Consider the following 8,222-nt stretch of genomic DNA (forward strand, 5'->3'; position numbering starts at 1 on the left):
CAATTGAGGTGCAGTCATGTCACAGTGAATGCATGTGTGCTTCCAATACATTCAAAGACAGTATTTTAAAAAAAAATCAATAGTTAAAACAGGCCTTTTACATTTTCAGTCTCAGAATTCAAGGTACTTAAAAAATTTGTAAATACACATACATGCAAATTCTTCATATATACAAATTTTCACAAAATTAAGAAGTTGCAAACAAATTAGAAGGATCATAGCGAATTTGACAAGCTACGTTTAAATGCTTTACCACTGACATACTCCTGAATAGAGCGGTCATAGTAGTTTTAATAAATTTTCTACGTGGCCTTTTAATAAAATTTTCTCTCTTAGACCTAAAAGTCACTAGAAGTCTTCTGAAATTTTGATTCAAGAATTCAAGATGTTCTCATTTCATTACTCTTATTTAAGGCCACTTTGGTAAAGGCATTGCAGCAAGAACACAAAAACAATAGCATATTTTCTAATATTTTTTTTTCACCTGCAAACTGTAGCAAAACATGATCAGCTTTATCATGCAGATAGGTATCCCTCAATATTTTTAAAGAATTTAGGCATGTATAAATAGAAGAGCTCTTCAGAAAGGAAAAAATTCAAGAATGAATAACACTTTCCAATTTTGTCTTTGTAACTTTCCAGCAGCAATGGTTAAAATTATTTTAGGTCATTCATTCCAAGATATATGACAGTACCATAAAAGTGGCTGGTCTATTTCCCCAGTAACATTTCTCACATAACAGTGTGTTAAAGTTACAAATACAGATATGCACAAAAAGCTAATTTCTAAGAAAAATATGTACAGAACTACAGCATAATGAATGTGGTATCTGCAATAACATAATATTAGCCAATTTTAGATATACATGATACTGCTACCTTTTTCTGCCAATTCACAGATTGCAAGTTATTATGGGAGCCCTCTGTTTTGCACACATTACCTGGTGTTTAATACACAATGCAGGTTTTTTTAAAGACTTCTCCTGTGTTTAAAGCTAAGAGCAGTGAAACAAGACAACAGTGCAAGAGGTGGAGAGATGTAATGTGACCACATAAAAGTTTGTTCCAGTAAAGTGTCTATATAAGGTATAATAAAGGATTGGTTGATGAAGCAGGCTGTGTCTACACAGAGGCACCCACTGGCACTGTTCCAAAAACACTGCTGCTAGCGTTACTTGTGGAAGTATATGCATTACTGGAAGTAGCTGCAGAACTGAAAACATTGTCTAGTTCTGCCAGGGCTGCATACTTGTCTGAAGATGCACTTGACTGACGGAACTGAAACCACAGAACCAGCAGCTTTACCTGTGATCCCAAAGCCACTTCCCTGATCACCACCTTGTCCAGCACTGAAGATACTGTCTAAATTTCCAAGTGCTGCATATTTGTCTGCCGTCTGTAGACTAGCTTTATTCCTTGAAACTTTACTAACAGCTGATGCTGTTGATGACTCTGGGAAGAACTGAAGCTTCCAAAATCAGCACTGGAGGATTTGGGGAAGTTATGGAAATGAGCAAAATTAGCATTTACCAATCCAGCACTTCCACCTGTAGTTTGGGGCGGAAAAGGAGAGTGACTTGCTGTGGGGAAACCTCCAAAATTACTCGAACCACTAGACTGTCCAAATGCATCAAAGTTGGCAAAATCTGCATTTGCAGAATTCTGAGCTGCATGACTGTTGAAATGTGCAAAATTAGCAAAATTGGCTGTTGCTGTTGACTGAGTAGCTGGGGCAGCAAAGATGTCTGAGCCAAGATCACTCGAAAGGTCAAACTGCTTCTTTTCCTGCTGCTGCCCTTAGAGCGACCTACAATAGGAGACTGACGAGGTGTGCCCTTATTTAAGTGCAGTGCTGGTGCCGAGTCTCCTAAAAGAGATTTATTTCAGTGGTTTGACTTCACGTGTGCTAGGCTTGTGCTCCTAGCAGAGGACCCTGAAATAGATGCATGAACTGATGCTACCACTTTGGCTCGTTCTGGTGGAACATACCATCTTTTCTTTTCATGTTTTTCTTGTAGAAATTCTTTTACTTTTTGTGGATCCCTGAAGTCTGGAATTGCTGAAGATCTATCATCAAATAATCCTAGCCAAATCTGTTTACAGACCTCATTTCCATGTTTTGCAGGAATTCAGTTTCCTGTTGTGTGAATGTTGTCCTGAGAGAGATTTCTCCCTGTGCGGTGGATTTAAACCTCGCAGGCTGCCCTGGCCACGGCGCCGAGGGAGGAGGCCGGCGGGGACGTGGCCCTGCAGCTCGGTTGAGCTCCACTTGGCTGGGCGCAGCAGGGGCGCTGCGCAGCGCGGGCTCACCGGCCACACCCACCGCCCCGACGCCCAACCAGGGCCTTGTTCTTAAGAAGCAGATCCTGTGAGATACAAAATTGCAGTGTAGCAGGAGGGCTGAAATAGAAGTGCAAGTACTATTCTGTGCAAGCATAACTTAATGAGATTCTATGGTGGGCTTTTCTACTTAATGGCTCTGCAGGCAAGTCTAACCCTTAACCATTTACCTAGGTGCAAGAATTCACATAAAGATGTTTTGTAAGCCTCAAGACACTATGCCTGTGTAAAGAACGTCACAAAAGAAATTTCCATAAATGTGCACCAGGTATGTGTGGCCTGGAGGATTGCCAGTGTTGGCCCATGAATAGAACAGTCAGCTATGACCCTATCTTACAATTAAATCTCTTTTTGTAAAAGAAAAGTGCTGTCATTATGAGCGTAAAAGAGGAAAGCATAGCCTTCCAGGGGACTCTCAATTACAATACCATCGTCTAGTCTGTAAAAGGCAGGGAAAGGAGTCAGAAATTTCCTATTCCCAGGTATTTATAGGTCTCTATCAAGACAAAGACCTGAGAAGGACTTGCCACTTGGGTTATGCTCATGTCTCAATTTCCATTAAAGGAGAACACCTCTTTGCTAAAATGCATGAGTAAATGTACCACCAAGCCTGTTAATTGTAATAAGCTAAAGGAAATCACTCAGAGGAAAAGGAAAACGCATCTCCATTCCAGGGGAGGTTAGTAAAAGCCCTAAAAAGTTTACAAATATAAGCCTGAATTCTGGGGAAGTTCAAATTTTTCTGGGCACTCATCTCATCAGCCAATTTGCCCCTGACTTTGAGAAAAAGCTGCAAAACCTCCCCGTGGGCCTTCAAACTCCAGATAATGCTGTCTTTAACAATTGAGACAAGGTCAAGGAGAAAGAGAAGGCAATGATACGTAAGCAGAAGACCAAAGCACAGACTCAGTTTATTGCAGTCACTGTTAAGCCACCCTGCCCCTTCAAGGTCACACAGATCATGGTTCCATGCAACAAAGGCCTTGCTTCAACTGTGAGACAGATGGCTACTGGCAGAGAGTGCCAGAAACCTCTAGGTGACCTTCAACCTTGGGACCAACTGGGGCTTTGTCCCAGATGCCACCAACGCGGGTATGGGGCCAAGGGACTGCACCATCTCCACAGGAGGGGGGTGAAACAGCCCCTAAAGCCCAACTCTCAGCAAGTGAAGAAGGCTGAAAGTACCTGAGGCTGACTTCACATGTGACCATCAACCTAGAGGAGCCCCAGGTAACACCTGACGTGGCAGGTGAAGTTATTAATTAAAGAGGAAATACAAATGGCTCAAAAACATATGGAAAGATGGTCAACTTCACTGGCTATTAGGGCAATGCAAATCAAAACTACGAGATATCACCTTGCACCTACTAAAATGGCCATTACCCCAAAAAATAGAAAATTACAAGTGCTGGAGAGGATGTGGAGAAAGAGGCACACTTACTCACTGTTGGTAGGAATGTAGAATTGTGCAGCCACTCTGGGAGACAGTGTGGTGGTTCCTCAGGAAGCTAAGTAGAGAATTGCTGAATGATCCAGCAATTCTATTACTAGGTATATACTCAGAGGAGCTGAATGTTAAGACATGAATGGATATTTGTAAACCAATGTTTATAGCAGCTTTATTCACATTTGCCACAAGATGGAAATAGCCCAAATGCCCATCAATGGATGAGTGGATAAACAAACTGTGGTATATACACATGACGAATATTTTGCAGTTGTAAAACAGAGCAAAGTCACAGAATATATAATAATGTTGATGATCCTTGATGACTGTGATGGTTTGCATGTATATTAGTCCCCCAGAAATCAATCTTTTTGATTAGGGTGCAACCTCTTGATTGGATGTTTCCATGGAGAAGTGACCCACCCAACTGTGGGTAACACCTTTGATTAGATTACTTCCATGGAAATGTGGACCTTGCCCATTCAGTGTGGGTTTTGATTTAATCACTGGAAGCCCTATAAAAGAGCTCACAAACAAAAGGAACTCAGAGCACCTGAGAGGGACATTTTGGAGATGGCCACTGAAAGCAGACTTTTGCTGGCACTTTGAAGATGCTAGCCCAGTGTTTCCTCCAGAGAAGGTAAGAGAGGACAAAATACCCAAGAGCAACATTTTGAAAAACACACAGGAGCTGAGAGAGTGTCTGGAACCACAACCCATGATCAGCAGACGCCAGCCACGTGCCTTCCTAGCTAACAGGTTTTGCAGACACCAATAGTCTTCCTTCGGTGAAGGTATACTCGTGTTGATGCCTGAATTTGGACGTTTTCATGATCTTCATGGTCTGTGGTAATAAAGCCCCTCTCATTTCTGATTTTATTTATTTGCATCTTCCATCTTTTTGTCTTTGATATAGCTGTTTGTCGATATTATTGATCTCAAACAACCAGCTTTCCATTTTATTGATTCTATCCATTCTTTGTTCTCCATTTCATTTTTTTCAACTCTGATTTTTTATTTCTCTCCTTTTGCTTGCTTTCAGATTAGTATGCTTTTCTTTGCATGCTTTTTCCAGTTGTTCAGTTATTTCTTTGATTTTATCTCTTTCTTCTTTTTTAATGTAGGAATTAGAGCTATTAATTTCCCTCTCATCACTGCCTTCACTGCATCCCATAAGTGTAGATATATCATGTTCTCATTATATTCATATTTATTGATTTCATTTGGAATTTATTCTTTGACTCATTGATTAATAATGTATTATTTAGCCTCCAAATATTCATTAAATTTCAAGTTCTCTTTTTGTTTTCTGATTACCAGCTTGCTTCCATTATGATCAGAATAATGGCTGTGTATAACTTCAGTCTTTTAAAATATGTTAGGACTTGTCTTTTGCCCTACAATGTGGTCTATCCAAGAGTATGTTCCATGAGCATTTGAGAAGGAAGTATATCCTGCTGTTTTGGGATGTAATGTTCTCTATATGTCTGTTAGATCTAGTTCATTTGTCATATTATTTAGGTTTCCTGATTCCTTATTGATCCCCTGTCTACATGTTCCATATTTGGAAGAGAGTGATGCCCTGAAGTCTCCCACTATTATTGTACAGACATCAGTTCCTGACTTCAGTTTCGGCAGTGTTTGTCTCATCTACTTTTGGGTACCTTGATTAAATGCAAGAATGTTTATGAATGCTATCACTTCTTGGTGAATTGTCCCTTTTATTAATATTTAGTGTATTTCCTTTGTTTCTTAGAACACTTTTGCCTTTCAAATCTAATTTGTATGATATTACTACAGCTACTGCAGCTTATTTTTATTACCACATGCATGGAATATCTTTTTCTGTCCTTTCATTGTCAACCTATTTGTATTTTTCAGTCTAAAATGTGTCTCTTGTAAACAGCAAATAAAGGGGTCATGTTTATCTATACTGTAAATCTGTGTCTTTTGATTGGGGAGTTTAATCCATTAATATTCAGTGTTATTACAATAAAATTAGTACATACTTCAACCATTTTATCCTTTAACTTTATTTGTCAAATCTCTTTTTTCTCTCTCTCTCTACCCTTTTAGTTACCCTTACTAATACTCTTCATTTCTGTAACCTCCTCCAAGACTCTCATTCATGTTTTTCTTTTCAGCAGGCAGAAATCTTTAGAATTTCTTTTAGGTCAGGGCTCTTTTTATGAACTCTTTTTATCTTTTTAATATTTTAAGTTCTCCCTAATTTTTGTAGGACAACTTTGCCGGATAGAGAATTCTTGGCTTGCAATTTTTTCTTTTGTTTCTAAAATATGTCCTGCCACTGCCTTCTTGCCTCTGTGTTATCTGATTAGAAATCAGCCCTTAGTCCTATTTGGATTCCCTTGTATGTTGTGAATCAAAATTCTCTTGCTGCCTTCAGATTTTTTTCCTTATCTTTGTCATTTGACAGTCTGAATAGTGTGTGTCTTGGAGTGGATCCATTTAGATTTATTTTCTTTGGAGTATTTTAGGCTTCTTGAATTTTCATATTTATGTCTTTTATAAGGGTTGGGATATTTTCTACCATTATTTCTTCAAATATTCTTTCTTGCCCTTTTCCCTTCTTTTATTCATTTGGGACACCCAAGATGCAAATGTTTGTGTACTTCATATTGTCAGTCACTTTTCTGAGATCTTGCCCAAATTTTTCCATTTTTTACCCATTTCTTCTTTTGTTCTACCAATGTGGTTGCTCAGTCTTCTAGATCACTGATGCTTTCTACTGCCTTTAAAAATCAGTGATTGGGGGAGGCGGGGCAAGATGGCAGACTGGTGAGCTGTATGTTTTAGTTACTCCTCCAGGAAAGTAGGTAAAAAGCCAGGAACTGCGTGGACTGGACACCACAGAGCAATCTGTCTTTGGGCATACTTCATACAACACTCATGAAAACGTGGAACTGCTGAGATCAGCGAAATCTGTAAGTTTTTGCGGCCAGGGGACCCGCGCCCCTCCCTGCCAGGCTCAGTCCCGGGGGAGGAGGGGCTGTCAGCTCCAGGAAGGAGAAGGGAGAATTGCAGTGGCTGCTCTCATCGGAAACTCATTCTACTGATTCAAACTCCAACCATAGATAGACTGAGGCCAGACACCAGAGACTCTGAGAGCAGCCAGCCCAGCAGAGAGGAGACGGGCATAGAAGGAAAACAACACGAGAAGCTCCAAAGTAAAAGCAGAGGATTTTTGGAGTTCTGGTGAACACAGAAAGGGGAAGGGCGGAGATCAGGCCTTGAGGCGCATATGCAAATCCCGAAGCAAGGCTGATCTCTCTGCCCAGGGCACCTTTCCTTAATGGCCCTGGTTGCTTTGTCTATTAGCATTTCAATAACCCATTAGATCTCTGAGGAGGGCCATTTTTTTTTTTTTTTTTTTTAAATCCTTTTTGCTTTTTCTAAAACAATTACTCTAAGAAGCTCAATACAGAAAGCTTCAAAGAATTGAAATTTGGGCACGTCAAGTCAAGAGCAGAAATAAGAGAGCTCTGAGACAAAAGGCAATAATCCAGTGGCTGAGAAAATTCACTAAACAACACAACTTCCCAAGAAAAGGGGGGTGTCCGCTCACAGCCACCATCCTGGTGGACAGGAAACACTCCTGCCCATCGCCAGCCCCATAGCCCAGAGCTGCCCCAGACAACCCAGTGTGACGGAAGTGCTTCAAATAACAGGCACACACCACAAAACTGGGCGTGGACATTAGCCTTCCCTGCAACCCCAGCTGAATGTCCCAGAGCTGGGAAGGGGGAGCAGTGTGAATTAACAGAGCCCCATTCAGCCATCATTTGAGCAGACTGGGAGCCTCCCAACACAGCCCAGCAGCCCAGAACTGCCCTGGGGGGACGGCACTCACCTGTGACATAGCACAGTCATCCCTCAACAGAGGACCCGGGGTGCACAGCCTGGAAGAGGGGCCCACTTGCAAGTCTCAGGAGCCATACGCCAATACCAAAGACTTGTGGGTCAGTGGCAGAGACAAACTGTGGCAGGACTGAACTGAAGGATTAGACTATTGCAGCAGCTTTAAAACTCTAGGATCATCAGGGAGATTTGATTGTTAGGGCCACCCCCCCTCCACGACTGCCCAGAAACACGCCCCACATACAGGGCAGGCAACACCAACTACACACGCAAGCTTGGGACACCAATTGGGCCCCACAAGACTCACTCCCCCACTCACCAAAAAGGCTAAGCAGGGGAGATCTGGCTTGTGGAGAACAGGTGGCTCGTGGACGCCACCTGCTGGTTAGTTAGAGAAAGTGTACTCCACGAAGCTGTAGATCTGATAAATTAGAGATAAGGACTTCAACTGGTCTACAAACCCTAAAAGAACCCTATCAAGGACAGCAAATGCCACGAGGCCAAAAACAACAGAAAATTATAAAGCATATGAAAAAACCAGACGATATGGATAACC

General features: G+C 41.4%; 1 pseudogene; it reads right to left on the minus strand.

Moving 5' to 3' along the window:
- Positions 1 to 316: 316 nt before the first annotated feature.
- On the minus strand, positions 317 to 3,551 carry LOC119519751 (annotated as a pseudogene).
- Positions 3,552 to 8,222: the final 4,671 nt, after the last annotated feature.

The sequence above is a fragment of the Choloepus didactylus genome, chromosome 24, assembly GCF_015220235.1.
Source record: "Choloepus didactylus isolate mChoDid1 chromosome 24, mChoDid1.pri, whole genome shotgun sequence".
Classification (NCBI taxonomy): domain Eukaryota; kingdom Metazoa; phylum Chordata; class Mammalia; order Pilosa; family Megalonychidae; genus Choloepus; species Choloepus didactylus.